The following is a 23,003-nucleotide window of genomic DNA, read 5'->3' on the forward strand; positions in this document are numbered from 1 at the left end:
ATTCCATTCCATTCCATTCCATTCCATTCCATTCCATTCCATTCCATTCCATTCGGATTGATTCCATTCCATTCCATTCTATTCCATTCCATTCCATTCCTTTCAGGTTGACTCCATTCCATTCCATTCCATTCAATTCCATTCCATACCATTATATTCCATTCGGGTTGATTCCATTCCATTCCATTCCATTCCATTCGGGTTGATTCCAAATCATTCTATTCCATTCCATTCCGTTCCATTCCATTCCACTCCATTCCTTTCGGGGTGATTCTATTCCATTCCATTCCATTCCATTCCATTCCATTCGGGTTGATTCCATTCCATTCCATTCCCTTCCACTCCATTCAATTCCATTCCATTCCATTTGGGTTAACTCCATTCCATTCCATTCCATTCCGTTCCATTCCAATCGGGTTGATTCCATTCCATTCCATTCCATTCCATTGCATTCCATTCCATGCCACTCGTGTTAATTCCATTCCATTCCATTCCATTACATTCCATTCCTTTTGTGTTGATTGCATTCCATTCCATTCCATTCCATTCCATGTCATTCCATTTCAGTCGGGTTTTTTCCATTGCATTCCATTCCATTCCATTCCATTCCTTTCGGGGTGATTCTATTCCATTCTATTCCATTTCATTCTATTCCATTGCATTCCATTCGGGTTGATTCCATTGCATTCCATTCCACTCCATTCGGGTTGATTACATTCCATTCAAATGCATTCCATTCCATTCCATTCTGGTTGATTCCATTCCACTCCATTCCATTCCATTCCATTCCATTCCATTCCATTCCATTTGATTCCATTCCATTCCATTCGGGATGATTCCATTCCATTCCTTTACATTCGGCTTGATTCCATTCCATTCCTTTCCATTCCATTGCATTCCATTCGTTTTGATTCCATTCCATTCCATTCCATTTCATTTGGCTTGTTTCCATTCCACTCAATTCCATTCCACTCCATTCCATTTCCTTCGATTCCTTTCTCGTTGATTCCATTCCATTCCATTCAATTCCACTCGGGTTGATTCCATTATATTCCATTCGGGTTGATTCCATTCCATTCCATTCCATTCCATTCCATTCGGATTGATTCCATTCCATTCCATTCTATTCCATTCCATTCCATTCCTTTCAGGTTGACTCCATTCCATTCCATTCCATTCAATTCCATTCCATACCATTATATTCCATTCGGGTTGATTCCATTCCATTCCAATCCATTCCATTCGGGTTGATTCCAAATCATTCTATTCCATTCCATTCCGTTCCATTCCATTCCATTCCATTCCTTTCGGTGTGATTCTATTCCATTCCATTCCATTCCATTCCATTCGGGTTGATTCCATTCCATTCCATTCCCTTCCACTCCATTCCATTTCATTCCATTCCATTTGGGTTAACTCCATTCCATTCCATTCCATTCCATTCCATTCCATTCCAATCGGGTTGATTCCATTCCATTCCATACCATTCCATTCCATTCCATTCCATTCCATTCCATTACATTCCATGCCACTCGTGTTGATTCCATTCCATTCCATTCCATTACATTCCATTCCTTTTGTGTTGATTGCATTGCATTCCATTCCATTCCATTCCATGTCATTCCATTTCAGTCGGGTTTTTTCCATTGCATTCCATTCCATTCCATTCCATTCCTTTCGGGGTGATTCTATTCCATTCTATTCCATTTCATTCTATTCCATTGCATTCCATTCGGGTTGATTCCATTCCATTCCATTCCACTCCATTCGGGTTGATTACATTCCATTCAATTGCATTCCATTCCATTCCATTCTGGTTGATTCCATTCCATTCCATTCCATTCCATTCCATTCCATTACTTTCGGATTGATTCCATTCCATTCCATTCCATTCCATTCCGTTCCATTCCTTTTGGGTTGACTCCATTCCATTCCATTCCATTCCTTTCCATTCCATTCAGGTTGATTCCATTCCATTCCATTCCATTCCATTCCATTCCATTCCATTCGTGTTACATCCATTCCATTCCAATCCATTCCATTCGGGTTGATTCCGTTCCAATCCATTCCATGCCATTCCATTCCATTCGGATTTATTCCATTCCATTCCATTCCATTCCTTTCCATTCCGTTCCATTCCTTTCGGGTTGATTCCATTCCGTTCCTTTCCATTCCATTCCATGCCATTCCATTCCATTCTATTGCATTCCATTCCATTACATTCGGGCTGATTCCATTCCATTCCATTCCGTTCTATTCCATTCCATTCCATTCGGGTTGATTCCATTCCATTCCATTCCACTCCATTCCATGCCATTCCATTCCATTCTATTCCATTCAGGTTGAATCCATTCCATTCCATTCCATTCCATTCCATTCGAGTTGATTCCAAGTCATTCCATTCCATTCCATTCCGTTCCATTCCATTCCACTCTATTCCTTTCGGGGTGTTTCCATTCCATTCCATTCCATTCCATTCCATTCCATTCCATTCGGTTTGATTCCATTCCATTCCGTTCCATTCCATTCCGTTCCATTCCATTTGGGTTAACTCCATTCCATTCCATTCCATTCCATCCCATTCCATTCCATTGCATTCCAATCGGGTTGATTCCATGCCTTTCCAATCCACTCCATTCCATGCCATTCCATTCCATTCGGATTGATTCCATTCCATTCCATTCTATTGCATTCCATTCCATTCGTGTTGATTCCATTCCATTCCATTCCATTTGGGTTGATTCCATTCTATTCCAATCCATTCCATTCCATGCCATTCCATTCCATTCGGGTTGACTCCATTCCATTCCATTCCATTCCATTCCATTCCGTTCCATTCCATTCCTTTCCTTTCGGAGTGATTCTATTCCATTCTATTCCATTTCATTCTATTCCATTCCATTCCATTCGTGTTGATTCCTTTCCATTCCATTCCATTCAATTCCCTTCCATTCCTTTCGTGTTGATTCCATTCCATTCAATTGCATTCCATTCCATTCCATTCGGGTTGATTCCATTCCATTCCATTCCATTCCATTCCATTCCATTCCATTCCATTCTGGATGATTCCATTCCATTCCATTCCATTTCATTCGTGTTACATCCATTCCATTCCATTCCATTCCATTCCATTCGTGTTGATTCCATATCATTCTATTCAATTCCATTCCATTCCATTCCATTCGGTTGATTCCATTGCATTCCTTTCCATTCGGGTTGATTCCATTCCATTCCATTCCATTCCATTCCATTGCATTCCTTTCCGGTTGTTTCTGTTCCATTCCATTCCATTCCATTCGATTTGTTTCCATTCCATTCCATTCCATTCCATTCCATTCCATTCCTTACTGGGTGACTCCATTCCATTCCATTCCATTCCTTTGATTTTGACTCCATTGCATTCCAATCCATTCCAATCCATTCCATTCCTTTCCAATCGGGTTGATTCTATTCCATTCCATTCCCTTCCACTCCATTCCACTCCATTCCATTCCATTTGGGTTAACTCCATTCCATTCCTTTCCGTTCCATTCCATTCCACTCCATTCTTTCGGGTGATTCCATTCCATTCCATTCCATTCCATTCCATTGCATTCCATTCCATTCGGTTGGATTCCATTCATTTCCATTCCCTTCCACTCCATTCCACTCCATTCCATTCCATTTGGGTTAACTCCATTCCATTCCATTCCGTTCCATTCCATTCCATTCCTTTCCAATCGGGTTGATTCCATTCCTTTCCATTCCATTCCATTCCATTCCATGCCATTCGTGTTGATTCCATTGCATTACATTCCATTACATTTGGGTTGATTCCATTCCATTCCATTCCATTCCATTCCATGCCATTCCATTCCATTCGGGTTCATTCCATTCCATTCCATTCCATTCCATTCCATTCCATTCCATTCCTTTCGGTGTGATTCTATTCCATTCTATTCCATTTCATTCTATTCCATTCCATTCCATTCCATTCGGGTTGATTCCAATCCATTCCATTCCACTCCATTCGGGTTGAATCCATTCCATTCAATTGCATTCCATCCCATTCCATTCGGGTTGATACCATTCCATTCCATTCCATTCCATTCCACTCGTGTTACATCCATTCCATTCCATTCCATTCCATTCGGTTTTATTCCATTCCATTCCATTCCATTCCATTTGATTCCATTCCTTTCCATTCGGGATGATTCCATTCCATTCCATTACATTCTGCTTGATTCCATTCCATTCCTTTCCATTCCATTCCTATCCATTCGTTTTGATTCCATTCCATTCCATTCCATTCCATTCGGGTTGATTCCATTCCGTTCAATTCCATTCCACTCCATTCCATTCCATTCCATTCGGGTTGATTCCATTCCACTCCATTCCATTCAATTCCACTCGGGTTGATTCCATTATATTCCATTCGGGTTGATTCCATTCCATTCCATTCCATTCCATTCCATTCCATTCGGATTGATTCCATTCCATTCCATTCTATTCGTATTGATTCCATTCCATTCCATTCCTTTCCATTCATTTCGGGATGACTCCATTCCAATCCATTCCATTCCATTCCATTCCATTCCATTCCATTCCATTCCATTCGGGTTGATTCCATTCCATTCCATTCCATTCCACTCGTGTTACATCCATTCCATTCCAATCCATTCCATTCGGGTTGATTCCGTTCCATTCAATTCCATGCCATTCCATTCCATTCGGATTGATTCCATTCCTTTCCATTCCATTCCTTTCCATTCCGTTCCATTCCTTTCGGGTTGACTCCATTCCATTGCATTCCGTTCCATTCCATTCCATTCCATTCGAGTTGATTCCATTCCATCCCATTCCATTCCATTCCATGCCTTTCCATTCCATTCTATTCCATTCCATTCCATTCCATTCGGGTTGACTGCACTCCATTCCATTCCATTCCACTCCATTCCATGCCATTCCATTCCACTCTATTCCATTCAGGTTGAATGCATTCCATTCCATTCCATTCCATTCCATTCCATTCCATTCGGGTTGATTCCAAGTCATTCCATTCCATTCCATTCCGTTCCATTCCATTCCACTCTATTCCTTCCGAGGTGATTCTATACCATTCCATTCCATTCCATTCCATTCCATTCCATTCCATTCCATTCCATTCCATTCCATTTGGGTTGATTCCATTGCATTCCATTCCATTCCATGCCTTTCCATTCCATTCTATTCCATTCCATTCCATTCCATTCGGGTTGATTCCACTCCATTCCATTCCATTCCACTCCATTCCATGCCATTCCATTCCATTCTATTCCATTCAGGTTGAATCCATTCCATTCCATTCCGTTCCATTCCATTCAATTCCATTCCATCCTGGTTGATTCCATTCCATTCCATTCCATTCCATTCCATTCCATTCCATTCCATTCCATTCGGTTTTATTCCCTCCCATTCGATTCCATTCCATTTCATTCCATTCCTTTCCATTCGGGATGATTCCATTCCATTCCATTCCATTCGGCTTGATTCTATTCCATTCCTTTCCATTCCATTCCATTCCATTCGTTTTGATTCCATTCCATTCCATTCCATTCCATTCGGGTTGATTCCATTCCATTCAATTCCATTCCACTCCATTCCATTCCATTCGATACCTTTCTCGTTGATTCCATTCCATTCCATTCCATTCCATTCGGATTATTTCCATTCCATTCCATTCAATTCCACTCAGGTTGATTCCATTATATTCCATTCGGGTTGATTCCATTCCATTCCATTCCATTCCATTCCATTCCATTCCATTCGAATTGATTCCATTCCATTCCATTCTATTCCATTCCGTTCCATTCTTTTCGGGTTGACTCCATTCCAATCCATTCCATTCCATTCCATTCCATTCCATTCCATTCCATTCCATTCCATTCGGGTTGATTCCATTCCATTCCATTCCATTCCATTCCACCTGTGTTACATCCATTCCATTCCAATCCATTCCATTCGGGTTGATTCCGTTCCATTCCATTCCATGCCATTCCATTCCATTCGGATTTATTCCATTCCATTCCATTCCATTCCTTTCCATTCCGTTCCATTCCTTTCGGGTTGACTGCATTCCATTGCATTCCGTTCCATTCCATTCCATTCCATTCGGGTTGATTCCATTCCATCCCATTCCATTGCATTCCATGCCTTTCCATTCCATTCTATTCCATTCCATTCCATTCCATTTGGGTTGATTCCACTCCATTCCATTCCATTCCACTCCATTCCATGCCATTCCATTCCATTCTATTCCATTCAGGTTGAATCCATTCCATTCCATTCCATTCCATTCCATTCGGGTGGATTCCAAGTCATTCCATTCCATTCCATTCCGTTCCATTCCATTCCACTCTATTCCTTCCGGGGTGATTCTATTCCATTCCATTCCATTCCGTTCCATTCCAATTGGGTTGATTCCATTCCATTCCATTCCATTCCATTCCGTTCCATTCCATTTGGTTTAACTCCATTCCATTCCATTCCATTCCATTCGGGTTGATTCCAAATCATTCTATTCCATTCCATTCCATTCCATTCCATTCCTCTCCATTCCTTTCGGAGTGATTCTATTCCATTCCATTCCATTCCATTCCATTCCATTCCATTCCATTCGGGTTGATTCCATTCCATTCCATTCCATTCCATTCCACTCCATCCCATTTCATGCCATTCCATTTGGGTTATCTCCATTGCATTCCATTCCATTCCATTCCATTTCATTCCATTCCATTCCATTCCTTTCAGGTAGAATCCATTCCATTCCATTCCATTCCATTCCATTCCATTCCTTTCTGGTTGATTCGAAATCATTCTATTCCATTCCATTCAGTTCCATTCCATTCCACTCCATTCCTTTCGGGGTGATTCTATTCCATTCCATTCCATTCCATTCGGGTTGATTCCATTCCATTCCATTCCCTTCCACTCCATTCCATTCCATTCCATTCCATTTGGGTTAACGCCATTCCATTCCATTCCAATCCATTCCATTCCACTCCAATCGGGTTGATTCCATTCCTTTCCATTCCATTCCATTCCAATCCATTCGATTTGATTCCATTCCATTCCATTCCATTGCATTCCATTCCATTCGTGTTGATTCCATTCCATTCCATTGCATTCCATTCCATTCCATTCCATGCCATTCCCTTCCATTCGGGTTGATTTAATTCCACTCCATTCCATTCCATTCCTTTCGGGGTGATTCTATTCCATTCTATTCCGTTTCATTCTATTCCATTCCATTCCATTCCATTCGGGTTGGTTCCATTCCATTCCATTCCATTCCATTCCATTCCATTCCATTTCTTGCCATTCTTGTTGATTCCATTCCATTCAATTGCATTCCATTCCATTCCATTCGGGTTGATTCCATTCCATTCCATTCCGTTCCATTCCATTCCATTCCATTCCATTCCATTCCATTTCATTCGGGTTTATTCTATTCCATTCCATTCCATTCCATTTCATTCCATTCCATTCCATTCGTTTTGATTCCATTCCATTAAATTCCATTCCATTCGGGTTGCTTCCATTCCATTCAATTCCATTCCACTCCATTCCATTCAATTCGATTACATTCTCGTTGATTCCATTCCATTCCATTCCATTCCATTCGGGTTATTTCCATTCCATTCCATTCAATTCCACTCGGGTTGATTCCATTATATTTTATTCTGGTTGATTCCATTCCATTCCATTCCATTCCATTCGGGTTGATTCCATTCCATTCCATTCCATTCCATTCCAATCCATTCTGATTGATTCCATTCCATTCCATTCCATTCCATTCGTGTTACATCCATTCCATTCCATTCCATTCCATTCCATTCCATTCGTGTTGATTCCAAATCATTCTATTCCATTCCATTCCATTCCATTCCATTCCATTCCATTGTATTCGGTTGATTCCATTGCATTCCTTTCCATTCGGGTTGATTCCATTCCATTCCATTCCATTCCATTCCATTCCATTCCATTGCATTCCTTTCTGGTTGTTTCCATTCCATTCCATTCCATTCCATTGCATTCCATTCCATTCCATTCGGTTTGATTCCATTCCATTCCATTCCATTCCATTCCATTCCATTACATTCCATACGAGTTGATTCCATTCCATTCCATTCCATTCCATTCCATTCCATTCCATTCCATGCCATTCCATTCCATTCTATTCCATTCGGTCTATTCCACTCCACTCCATTCAATTCCAATACATTCCATTCAATTCGGGTTGATTCCATTCCATTCCATTCCATTCCATTCCACTCCATTCCATGCAATTCCATTCCATTCTATTCCATTCAGGTTGAATCCATTCCATTCCATTCCATTCGGGTTGATTCCAAGTCATTCCATTCCATTCCATTCCGTTCCATTCCATTCCACTCTATTCGTTTCGGGGTGATTCTATTCCATTCCATTCCATTCCATTCCATTCGGGTTGATTCCATTCCATTCCATTCCATTCCATTCCATTCCATTTGGGTTAACTCCATTCCATTCCATTCCGTTCCATTCCATTCCAATCGGGTTGATTCCATTCCTTTCCATTCCATTCCATTCCATTCCGTGTGATTCCATTCCATTCCATTTCATAGCATTCCTTTGCATTCGTGTTGATTCCATTCCATTATATTCCATTCCATGCCATTCCTTTCCATTCGGGTTGATTCCATTCCATTCCATTCCATTCCAGTCCATTCCATTCCATTCCTTTCGGGTTGATTCTATTCCATACTATTCCATTTCATTCTATTCCATTCCATTAAATTCGGGTTGATTCCCTTCCATTCCATTCCATTCCATTGCATTCCACTCCATTGGGGTTGATTCCATTCCATTCCATTGCATTCCATTCCATTCCGTTCGGGTTGATTCCATTGCATTCCTTGCATGTGATTCCATTCCATTCCATTCCATGCCATTCGAGTTGATTCCATTCCATTCCATTCCATTTCATTCCATTCCATTCCATTCCATTCCTTTCGGGGTGATTCTATTCCATTCTATTCCATTTCATTCTATTCCATTGCATTCCATTCCATTCGGGTTGATTCCAATCCATTCCATTCCACTCCATTCGGGTTGATTCCATTCCATTCAATTGCATTCCGTTTCATTCCATTCGGGTTCATTCCATTCCATTCCATTCCATTCCATTCCATTCCATTCCATTCCATTCGGTTTTATTCCATTCCATTCCATTCAATTCCATTTAATTCCATTCCTTTCCATTCGGGATGATTCCATTCCATTCCATTCCATATGGCTTGATTCCATTCCATTCCTTTCCATTCCATTCCATTCCACTCGTTTTGATTCCATTCCATTCCATTCCATTCCATTCGGGATGATTCCATTCCATTCAATTCCATTCCAATCCATTCCATTACGTTCGATTCCATTCTCGTTGATTCCATTCAATTATATTCCATTCAAATCGGGTTATTTCCATTCCATTCCATTCAATTCCACTCGGGTTGATTCCATTATATTCTATTCTGGTTGATTCCATTCCATTCCATTCCTTTCCATTCGGGTTGATTCCATTCCATTCGATGCCATTCCATTCCATTCCATTCCTTTGAGGTTGACTCCATTGCATTCCATTCCATTCCATTCCATTCCATTCCATTCCATTCCAATCGGGTTGAATCCATTCCCTTCCATTCCATTCAATTCCATTCCATTCCATTCAATTCCATTCCATTCCATTCCATTCCATTCGATTTGTTTCCATTCCATTCCATTCCATTCCATTCCATTCCTTACAGTTTGACTCCATTCCACTCCATTCCATTCCATTCCTTTCCATTCCATTCGGGTGGATTCCATTCCATTCCATTCCATTCCATTCCATTCGTGTTACATCCATTGAATTCCATTCCATTCCATTCGGGTTGATTCCAAATCATTCTATTCCATTCCATTCCGTTCCATTCCATTCCACTCCATTCCTTTCGGGTGATTCTATTCCATTCCATTCCATTCAATTCCATTGCATTCCATTCCATTCGGGTTGATTCCATTTCATTCCATTCCCTTCCACTCCATTCCATTCCATTCCATTCCATTTGGGTTAACTCCATTCCATTCCATTCCGTTCCATTCCATTCCATTCCATTCCAATCGGGTTGATTCCATTCCATTCCATTCCATTCCATTCCATTCCATTCCATTCCATTCCATGCCATTCGTGTTGATTCCATTCCATTCCATTCCATTACATTACATTACATTACATTTGGGTTGATTCCATTCCATTCCATTCCATTCCATTCCATGCCATTCCATTCCATTCGGGTTCATTCCATTCCATTCCATTCCATTCCATTCCATTCTATTCCTTTCGGGGTGATTCTATTCCATTCAATTCCATTTCATTCTATTCCAATCCATTCCATTCCATTCGGGTTGATTCCAATCCATTCCATTCCACTCCATTCGCGTTGATTCCGTTCCATTCAATTGAATTCCATTCCATTCCATTCGGGTGGATTCCATTCCATTCCATTCCATTCCTTTTGATTCCATTCCTTTCCATTCGGGATGATTCCATTCCATTCCATTCCATTCGGCTTGATTCCATTCCATTCCTTTCCATTCCTTTCCATTCCATTCGTTTTGATTCCATTCCATTCCATTCCATTCCATTCGGGTTGATTCCATTCCATTCAATTCCATTCCACTCCATTCCATTCCATTCGATACCTTTCTCGTTGATTCCATTCCATTCCATTCCATTCCATTCGGATTATTTCCATTCCATTCCATTCAATTCCACTCGGGTTGATTCCATTACATTCCATTTGGGTTGATTCCATTCCATTCCATTCCATTGCATTCCATTCGGATTGATTCCATTCCATTCCATTCTATTCCATTCCGTTCCATTCCTTTCGGGTTGACTCCATTCCAATCCATTCCATTCCATTCCATTCCATTATATTCTGGTTGATTCCATTCCATTCCATTCCATTCCATTCCATTCCATTCCATTCCATTCCACTCGTGTTACATTCTTTCCATTCCAATCCATTCCATTCGGGTTGATTCCGTTCCATTCCATTCCATGCCATTCCATTCCATTCGGATTGATTCCATTCCATTCCATTCCATTCCTTTCCATTCCGTTCCATTCCTTTCGGGTTGGTTCCATTCCATTGCATTCCGTTCCATTCCATTCCATTCCATTCGGGTTGATTCCATTTCTTTCCATTCCATTCCATTCCATTCCTTTCCATTCCATTCGATTTGATTCCATTCCATTACATTCCATTGCATTCCATTCCATTCGTTTTCATTCCATTCCATTCCATTCCATTCCGTTCCATTTGGGTTGATTCCATTCCATTCCATTCCATTCCATTCCATTCCATTCGGGTTGATTCCTTTCCATTCCATTCCATTCCATTCCATTCCATTCCATTCCATTCCATTCCATTCCTTTCGGGGTGATTCTATTCCATTCTATTCCATTCCATTCCATTCCATTTCCTACCATTCGGGTTGATTCCATTCCCTTCCATTCCCCTCCATTCCATTCCATTCGGTTTGATTCCATTCCTTTCCATTCCATTTGGGTTGATTCCATTCCATTGCATCCCATTCCATTTAACTCCATTCGTATTGATTCCATTACATTCCATTCCATTCGGGTTGATTCCATTCCATTCCATTCCATTCCATTCCACTCCATTCCATGCCATTCCATTCCATTCTATTCCATTCAGGTTGAATCCATTCCATTCCATTCCATTCGGGTTGATTCCAAGTCATTCCATTCCATTCCATTCCGTTCCATTCCATTCCACTCTATTCGTTTCGGGGTGATTCTATTCCATTCCATTCCATTCCATTCCATTCCATTCGGGTTGATTCCATTCCATTCCATTCCATTCCATTTGGGTAAACTCCATTCCATTCCATTGCGTTCCATTCCATTCCAATCGGGTTGATTCCATTCCTTTCCATTCCATTCCATTCCATTCCGTGTGATTCCATTCCATTCCATTTCATAGCATTCCTTTGCATTCGTGTTGATTCCATTCCATTATATTCCATTCCATGCCATTCCTTTCCATTCGGGTTGATTCCATTCCATTCCATTCCATTCCAGTCCATTCCATTCCATTCCTTTCAGGTTGATTCTATTCCATACTATTCCATTTCATTCTATTCCATTCCATTAAATTCGGGTTGATTCCCTTCAATTCCATTCCATTCCATTGCATTCCACTCCATTGGGGTTGATTCCATTCCATTCCATTGCATTCCATTCCATTCCGTTCGGGTTGATTCCATTGCATTCCTTGCATGTGATTCCATTCCATTCCATTCCATGCCATTCGAGTTGATTCCATTCCATTCCATTCCATTTCATTCCATTCCATTCCATTCCATTTCATTCCATTCCATTCCATTCCATTCCTTTCGGGGTGATTCTATTCCATTCTATTCCATTTCATTCTATTCCATTGCATTCCATTCCATTCGGGTTGATTCCAATCCATTCCATTCCACTCCATTCGGGTTGATTCCATTCCATTCAATTGCATTCCGTTTCATTCCATTCGGGTTCATTCCATTCCATTCCATTCCATTCCATTCCATTCCATTCCATTCGGTTTTATTCCATTCCATTCCATTCAATTCCATTTAATTCCATTCCTTTCCATTCGGGATGATTCCATTCCATTCCATTCCATTTGGCTTGATTCCATTCCATTCCTTTCCATTCCATTCCATTCCACTCGATTTGATTCCATTCCATTCCATTCCATTCCATTCGGGATGATTCCATTCCATTCAATTCCATTCCAATCCATTCCATTACGTTCGATTCCATTCTCGTTGATTCCATTCAATTATATTCCATTCAAATCGGGTTATTTCCATTCCATTCCATTCAATTCCACTCGGGTTGATTCCATTATATTCTATTCTGGTTGATTCCATTCCATTCCATTCCTTTCCATTCGGGTTGATTCCATTCCATTCGATTCCATTCCATTCCATTCCATTCCTTTGAGGTTGACTCCATTGCATTCCATTCCATTCCATTCCATTCCATTCCATTCCAATCGGGTTGATTCCATTCCATTCCATTCCATTCAATTCCATTCCATTCCATTCAATTCCATTCCATTCCATTCCTTTCCATTCGATTTGTTTCCATTCCATTCCATTCCATTCCATTCCATTCCATTCCATTCCTTACAGTTTGACTCCATTCCACTCCATTCCATTCCATTCCTTTCCATTCCATTCGGGTGGATTCCATTCCATTCCATTCCATTCCATTCCATTCGTGTTACATCCATTGAATTCCATTCCATTCCATTCGGGTTGATTCCAAATCATTCTATTCCATTCCATTCCGTTCCATTCCATTCCACTCCATTCCTTTCGGGTGATTCTATTCCATTCCATTCCATTCAATTCCATTGCATTCCATTCCATTCGGGTTGATTCCATTTCATTCCATTCCCTTCCACTCCATTCCATTCCATTCCATTCCATTTGGGTTAACTCCATTCCATTCCATTCCGTTCCATTCCATTCCATTCCATTCCAATCGGGTTGATTCCATTCCATTCCATTCCATTCCATTCCATTCCATTCCATTCCATGCCATTCGTGTTGATTCCATTCCATTCCATTCCATTCCATTACATTACATTTGGGTTGATTCCATTCCATTCCATTCCATTCCATTCCATGCCATTCCATTCCATTCGGGTTCATTCCATTCCATTCCATTCCATTCCATTCCATTCCATTCCTTTCGGGGTGATTCTATTCCATTCAATTCCATTTCATTCTATTCCAATCCATTCCATTCCATTCGGGTTGATTCCAATCCATTCCATTCCACTCCATTCGCGTTGATTCCGTTCCATTCAATTGAATTCCATTCCATTCCATTCGGGTGGATTCCATTCCATTCCATTCCATTCCTTTTGATTCCATTCCTTTCCATTCGGGATGATTCCATTCCATTCCATTCCATTCGGCTTGATTCCATTCCATTCCTTTCCATTCCTTTCCATTCCATTCGTTTTGATTCCATTCCATTCCATTCCATTCCATTCGGGTTGATTCCATTCCATTCAATTCCATTCCACTCCATTCCATTCCATTCGATACCTTTCTCGTTGATTCCATTCCATTCCATTCCATTCCATTCGGATTATTTCCATTCCATTCCATTCAATTCCACTCGGGTTGATTCCATTACATTCCATTTGGGTTGATTCCATTCCATTCCATTCCATTGCATTCCATTCGGATTGATTCCATTCCATTCCATTCTATTCCATTCCGTTCCATTCCTTTCGGGTTGACTCCATTCCAATCCATTCCATTCCATTCCATTCCATTATATTCTGGTTGATTCCATTCCATTCCATTCCATTCCATTCCATTCCATTCCACTCGTGTTACATTCTTTCCATTCCAATCCATTCCATTCGGGTTGATTCCGTTCCATTCCATTCCATGCCATTCCATTCCATTCGGATTGATTCCATTCCATTCCATTCCATTCCTTTCCATTCCGTTCCATTCCTTTCGGGTTGATTCCATTCCATTGCATTCCGTTCCATTCCATTCCATTCCATTCGGGTTGATTCCATTCCATCCCATTCCATTCCATTCCATGCCTTTCCATTCAATTCTATTCCATTCCATTCCATTCCATTCGGGTTGATTCCACTCCATTCCATTCCATTCCACTCCATTCCATGCCATTCCATTCCATTCTATTCCATTCAGGTTGTATCCATTCCATTCCATTCCATTCCATTCCATTCGGGTTGATTCCAAGTCATTTCATTCCATTCCATTCCGTTCCATTCCATTCCACTCTATACCTTCCGGGGTGATTCTATTCCATTCCATTCCATTCCATTCCGTTCCATTGCATTTGGGCTGATTCCATTCCATTCCGTTCCATTCCATTCCGTTCCATTCCATTTGGGTTATCTCCATTCCATTCCATTCCATTCCATTCTATTCCATTACATTCGGGTTGATTCCATTCCATTCCATTCCATTCCATTCCATTCCATTCCATTCCATTCCACTCGTGTTACATCCATTCCATTCCAATCCATTAAATTCGGGTTGATTCCGTTCCATTCCATTCCATGCCATTCCATTCCATTCGGGTTGATTCCATTCCGTTCAATTCCATTCCACTCCATTCCATTCCATTCCATTCGGGTTGATTCCATTCCACTCCATTCCATTCAATTCCACTCGGGTTGATTCCATTATATTCCATTCGGGTTGATTCCATTCCATTCCATTCCATTCCATTCCATTCCATTCCATTCGGATTGATTCCATTCCATTCCATTCTATTCGTATTGATTCCATTCCATTCCATTCCTTTCCATTCATTTCGGGATGACTCCATTCCAATCCATTCCATTCCATTCCATTCCATTCCATTCCATTCCATTCGGGTTGATTCCATTCCATTCCATTCCATTCCATTCCACTCGTGTTACATCCATTCCATTCCAATCCATTCCATTCGGGTTGATTCCGTTCCATTCAATTCCATGCCATTCCATTCCATTCGGATTGATTCCATTCCTTTCCATTCCATTCCTTTCCATTCCGTTCCATTCCTTTCGGGTTGACTCCATTCCATTGCATTCCGTTCCATTCCATTCCATTCCATTCGAGTTGATTCCATTCCATCCCATTCCATTCCATTCCATGCCTTTCCATTCCATTCTATTCCATTCCATTCCATTCCATTCGGGTTGACTGCACTCCATTCCATTCCATTCCACTCCATTCCATGCCATTCCATTCCACTCTATTCCATTCAGGTTGAATGCATTCCATTCCATTCCATTCCATTCCATTCCATTCCATTCCATTCGGGTTGATTCCAAGTCATTCCATTCCATTCCATTCCGTTCCATTCCATTCCACTCTATTCCTTCCGAGGTGATTCTATACCATTCCATTCCATTCCATTCCATTCCATTCCATTCCATTCCATTTGGGTTGATTCCATTCCATTCCATTCCATTCCATGCCTTTCCATTCCATTCTATTCCATTCCATTCCATTCCATTCGGGTTGATTCCACTCCATTCCATTCCATTCCACTCCATTCCATGCCATTCCATTCCATTCTATTCCATTCAGGTTGAATCCATTCCATTCCAATCCGTTCCATTCCATTCAATTCCATTCCATCCGGGTTGATTCCATTCCATTCCATTCCATTCCATTCCATTCCATTCCATTCCATTCTATTCCATTCCATTCCATTCCATTCCATTCGGTTTTATTCCCTCCCATTCGATTCCATTCCATTTCATTCCATTCCTTTCCATTCGGGATGATTCCATTCCATTCCATTCCATTCGGCTTGATTCCATTCCATTCCTTTCCATTCCATTCCATTCCATTCGTTTTGATTCCATTCCATTCCATTCCATTCCATTCGGGTTGATTCCATTCCATTCAATTCCATTCCACTCCATTCCATTCCATTCGATACCTTTCTCGTTGATTCCATTCCATTCCATTCCATTCCATTCCATTCGGATTATTTCCATTCCATTCCATTCAATTCCACTCAGGTTGATTCCATTATATTCCATTCGGGTTGATTCCATTCCATTCCATTCCATTCCATTCCATTCCATTCGAATTGATTCCATTCCATTCCATTCTATTCCATTCCGTTCCATTCCTTTCGGGTTGACTCCATTCCAATCCATTCCATTCCATTCCATTCCATTCCATTCCATTCCATTCCATTCGGGTTGATTCCATTCCATTCCATTCCATTCCATTCCATTCCATTCCACTCGTGTTACATTCTTTCCATTCCAATCCATTCCATTCGGGTTGATTCCCTTCCATTCCATTCCATGCCATTCCATTCCATTCGGATTTATTCCATTCCATTCCATTCCATTCCTTTCCATTCCGTTCCATTCCTTTCGGGTTGACTGCGTTCCATTGCATTCCGTTCCATTCCATTCCATTCCATTCGGGTTGATTCCATTCCATCCCATTCCATTGCATTCCATGCCTTTCCATTCCATTCTATTCCATTCCATTCCATTCCATTTGGGTTGATTCCACTCCATTCCATTCCATTCCACTCCATTCCATGCCATTCCATTCCATTCTATTCCATTCAGGTTGAATCCATTCCATTCCATTCCATTCCATTCCATTCGGGTGGATTCCAAGTCATTCCATTCCATTCCATTCCGTTCCATTCCATTCCACTCTATTCCTTCCGGGGTGATTCTATTCCATTCCATTCCATTCCGTTCCATTCCAATTGGGTTGATTCCATTCCATTCCATTCCATTCCATTCCGTTCCATTCCATTTGGTTTAACTCCATTCCATTCCATTCCATTCCATTCGGGTTGATTCCAAATCATTCTATTCCATTCCATTCCGTTCCATTCCATTCCTCTCCATTCCATGCCATTCCATTCCATTCTATTCCATTCAGGTTGAATCCATTCCATTCCATTCCATTCGGGTTGATTCCAAGTCATTCCATTCCATTCCATTCCGTTCCATTCCATTCCACTCTATTCGTTTCGGGGTGATTCTATTCCATTTCATTCCATTCCATTCCATTCCATTCGGGTTGATTCCATTCCATTCCATTCCATTCTATTCCATTCAGGTTGAATCCATTCCATTCCATTCCATTCGGGTTGATTCCAAGTCATTCCATTCCATTCCATTCCGTTCCATTCCATTCCACTCTATTCGTTTCGGGGTGATTCTATTCCATTCCATTCCATTCCATTCCATTCCATTCGGGTTGATTCCATTCCATTCCATTCCATTCCATTTGGGTAAACTCCATTCCATTCCATTGCGTTCCATTCCATTCCAATCGGGTTGATTCCATTCCTTTCCATTCCATTCCATTCCATTCCGTGTGATTCCATTCCATTCCATTTCATAGCATTCCTTTGCATTCGTGTTGATTCCATTCCATTATATTCCATTCCATGCCATTCCTTTCCATTCGGGTTGATTCCATTCCATTCCATTCCATTCCAGTCCATTCCATTCCATTCCTTTCGGGTTGATTCTATTCCATACTATTCCATTTCATTCTATTCCATTCCATTAAATTCGGGTTGATTCCCTTCCATTCCATTCCATTCCATTGCATTCCACTCCATTGGGGTTGATTCCATTCCATTCCATTGCATTCCATTCCATTCCGTTCGGGTTGATTCCATTGCATTCCTTGCATGTGATTCCATTCCATTCCATTCCATGCCATTCGAGTTGATTCCATTCCATTCCATTCCATTTCATTCCATTCAATTCCATTCCATTCCTTTCGGGGTGATTCTATTCCATTCTATTCCATTTCATTCTATTCCATTGCATTCCATTCCATTCGGGTTGATTCCAATCCATTCCATTCCACTCCATTCGGGTTGATTCCATTCCATTCAATTGCATTCCGTTTCATTCCATTCGGGTTCATTCCATTCCATTCCATTCCATTCCATTCCATTCCATTCCATTCCATTCGGTTTTATTCCATTCCATTCCATTCAATTCCATTTAATTCCATTCCTTTCCATTCGGGAGGATTCCATTCCATTCCATTCCATTTGGCTTGATTCCATTCCATTCCTTTCCATTCCATTCCATTCCACTCGTTTTGATTCCATTCCATTCCATTCCATTCCATTCGGGATGATTCCATTCCATTCAATTCCATTCCAATACATTCCATTACGTTCGATTCCATTCTCGTTGATTCCATTCAATTATATTCCATTCAAATCGGGTTATTTCCATTCCATTCCATTCAATTCCACTCGGGTTGATTCCATTATATTCTATTCTGGTTGATTCCATTCCATTCCATTCCTTTCCATTCGGGTTGATTCCATTCCATTCGATTCCATTCCATTCCATTCCATTCCTTTGAGGTTGACTCCATTGCATTCCATTCCATTCCATTCCATTCCATTCCATTCCAATCGGGTTGATTCCATTCCATTCCATTCCATTCAATTCCATTCCATTCCATTCAATTCCATTCCATTCCATTCCATTCCATTCGATTTGTTTCCATTCCATTCCATTCCATTCCATTCCATTCCATTCCATTCCTTACAGTTTGACTCCATTCCACTCCATTCCATTCCATTCCTTTCCATTCCATTCGGGTGGATTCCATTCCATTCCATTCCATTCCATTCCATTCGTGTTACATCCATTGAATTCCATTCCATTCCATTCGGGTTGATTCCAAATCATTCTATTCCATTCCATTCCGTTCCATTCCATTCCACTCCATTCCTTTCGGGTGATTCTATTCCATTCCATTCCATTCAATTCCATTGCATTCCATTCCATTCGGGTTGATTCCATTTCATTCCATTCCCTTCCACTCCATTCCATTCCATTCCATTCCATTTGGGTTAACTCCATTCCATTCCATTCCGTTCCATTCCATTCCATTCCATTCCAATCGGGTTGATTCCATTCCATTCCATTCCATTCCATTCCATTCCATTCCATTCCATGCCATTCGTGTTGATTCCATTCCATTCCATTCCATTACATTACATTACATTTGGGTTGATTCCATTCCATTCCATTCCATTCCATTCCATGCCATTCCATTCCATTCGGGTTCATTCCATTCCATTCCATTCCATTCCATTCCATTCCATTCCTTTCGGGGTGATTCTATTCCATTCAATTCCATTTCATTCTATTCCAATCCATTCCATTCCATTCGGGTTGATTCCAATCCATTCCATTCCACTCCATTCGCGTTGATTCCGTTCCATTCAATTGAATTCCATTCCATTCCATTCGGGTGGATTCCATTCCATTCCATTCCATTCCTTTTGATTCCATTCCTTTCCATTCGGGATGATTCCATTCCATTCCATTCCATTCGGCTTGATTCCATTCCATTCCTTTCCATTCCATTCCATTCCTTTCCATTCCATTCGTTTTGATTCCATTCCATTCCATTCCATTCCATTCGGGTTGATTCCATTCCATTCAATTCCATTCCACTCCATTCCATTCCATTCGATACCTTTCTCGTTGATTCCATTCCATTCCATTCCATTCCATTCGGATTATTTCCATTCCATTCCATTCAATTCCACTCGGGTTGATTCCATTACATTCCATTTGGGTTGATCCAATTCCATTCCATTCCATTGCATTCCATTCGGATTGATTCCATTCCATTCCATTCTATTCCATTCCGTTCCATTCCTTTCGGGTTGACTCCATTCCAATCCATTCCATTCCATTCCATTCCATTATATTCTGGTTGATTCCATTCCATTCCATTCCATTCCATTCCATTCCATTCCACTCGTGTTACATTCTTTCCATTCCAATCCATTCCATTCGGGTTGATTCCGTTCCATTCCATTCCATGCCATTCCATTCCATTCGGATTGATTCCATTCCATTCCATTCCATTCCTTTCCATTCCGTTCCATTCCTTTCGGGTTGACTGCATTCCATTGCATTCCGTTCCATTCCATTCCATTCCATTCGGGTTGATTCCATTCCATCCCATTCCATTGCATTCCATGCCTTTCCATTCCATTCTATTCCATTCCATTCCATTCCATTTGGGTTGATTCCACTCCATTCCATTCCATTCCACTCCATTCCATGCCATTCCATTCCATTCTATTCCATTCAGGTTGAATCCATTCCATTCCATTCCATTCCATTCCATTCGGGTGGATTCCAAGTCATTCCATTCCATTCCATTCCGTTCCATTCCATTCCACTCTATTCCTTCCGGGGTGATTCTATTCCATTCCATTCCATTCCGTTCCATTCCAATTGGGTTGATTCCATTCCATTCCATTCCATTCCATTCCGTTCCATTCCATTTGGTTTAACTCCATTCCATTCCATTCCATTCCATTCGGGTTGATTCCAAATCATTCTATTCCATTCCATTCCGTTCCATTCCATTCCTCTCCATTCCATGCCATTCCATTCCATTCTATTCCATTCAGGTTGAATCCATTCCATTCCATTCCATTCGGGTTGATTCCAAGTCATTCCATTCCATTCCATTCCGTTCCATTCCATTCCACTCTATTCGTTTCGGGGTGATTCTATTCCATTTCATTTCATTCCATTCCATTCCATTCGGGTTGATTCCATTCCATTCCATTCCATTCTATTCCATTCAGGTTGAATCCATTCCATTCCATTCCATTCGGTTTGATTCCAAGTCATTCCATTCCATTCCATTCCGTTCCATTCCATTCCACTCTATTCGTTTCGGGGTGATTCTATTCCATTCCATTCCATTCCATTCCATTCCATTCGGGTTGATTCCATTCCATTCCATTCCATTCCATTTGGGTAAACTCCATTCCATTCCATTGCGTTCCATTCCATTCCAATCGGGTTGATTCCATTCCTTTCCATTCCATTCCATTCCATTCCGTGTGATTCCATTCCATTCCATTTCATAGCATTCCTTTGCATTCGTGTTGATTCCATTCCATTATATTCCATTCCATGCCATTCCTTTCCATTCGGGTTGATTCCATTCCATTCCATTCCATTCCAGTCCATTCCATTCCATTCCTTTCGGGTTGATTCTATTCCATACTATTCCATTTCATTCTATTCCATTCCATTAAATTCGGGTTGATTCCCTTCCATTCCATTCCATTCCATTGCATTCCACTCCATTGGGGTTGATTCCATTCCATTCCATTGCATTCCATTCCATTCCGTTCGGGTTGATTCCATTGCATTCCTTGCATGTGATTCCATTCCATTCCATTCCATGCCATTCGAGTTGATTCCATTCCATTCCATTCCATTTCATTCCATTCAATTCCATTCCATTCCTTTCGGGGTGATTCTATTCCATTCTATTCCATTTCATTCTATTCCATTGCATTCCATTCCATTCGGGTTGATTCCAATCCATTCCATTCCACTCCATTCGGGTTGATTCCATTCCATTCAATTGCATTCCGTTTCATTCCATTCGGGTTCATTCCATTCCATTCCATTCCATTCCATTCCATTCCATTCCATTCGGTTTTATTCCATTCCATTCCATTCAATTCCATTTAATTCCATTCCTTTCCATTCGGGAGGATTCCATTCCATTCCATTCCATTTGGCTTGATTCCATTCCATTCCTTTCCATTCCATACCATTCCACTCGTTTTGATTCCATTCCATTCCATTCCATTCCATTCGGGATGATTCCATTCCATTCAATTCCATTCCAATCCATTCCATTACGTTCGATTCCATTCTCGTTGATTCCATTCAATTATATTCCATTCAAATCGGGTTATTTCCATTCCATTCCATTCAATTCCACTCGGGTTGATTCCATTATATTCTATTCTGGTTGATTCCATTCCATTCCATTCCTTTCCATTCGGGTTGATTCCATTCCATTCGATTCCATTCCATTCCATTCCATTCCTTTGAGGTTGACTCCATTGCATTCCATTCCATTCCATTCCATTCCATTCCATTCCAATCGGGTTGATTCCATTCCATTCCATTCCATTCAATTCCATTCCATTCCATTCAATTCCATTCCATTCCATTCCATTCCATTCGATTTGTTTCCATTCCATTCCATTCCATTCCATTCCATTCCATTCCATTCCTTACAGTTTGACTCCATTCCACTCCATTCCATTCCATTCCTTTCCATTCCATTTGGGTGGATTCCATTCCATTCCATTCCATTCCATTCCATTCGTGTTACATCCATTGAATTCCATTCCATTCCATTCGGGTTGATTCCAAATCATTCTATTCCATTCCATTCCGTTCCATTCCATTCCACTCCATTCCTTTCGGGTGATTCTATTCCATTCCATTCCATTCAATTCCATTGCATTCCATTCCATTCGGGTTGATTCCATTTCATTCCATTCCCTTCCACTCCATTCCATTCCA

This window comes from Pan paniscus, chromosome 23 (genome assembly GCF_029289425.2).
Source record: "Pan paniscus chromosome 23, NHGRI_mPanPan1-v2.0_pri, whole genome shotgun sequence".
In the NCBI taxonomy this organism is placed as follows: Eukaryota; Metazoa; Chordata; class Mammalia; order Primates; family Hominidae; genus Pan; species Pan paniscus.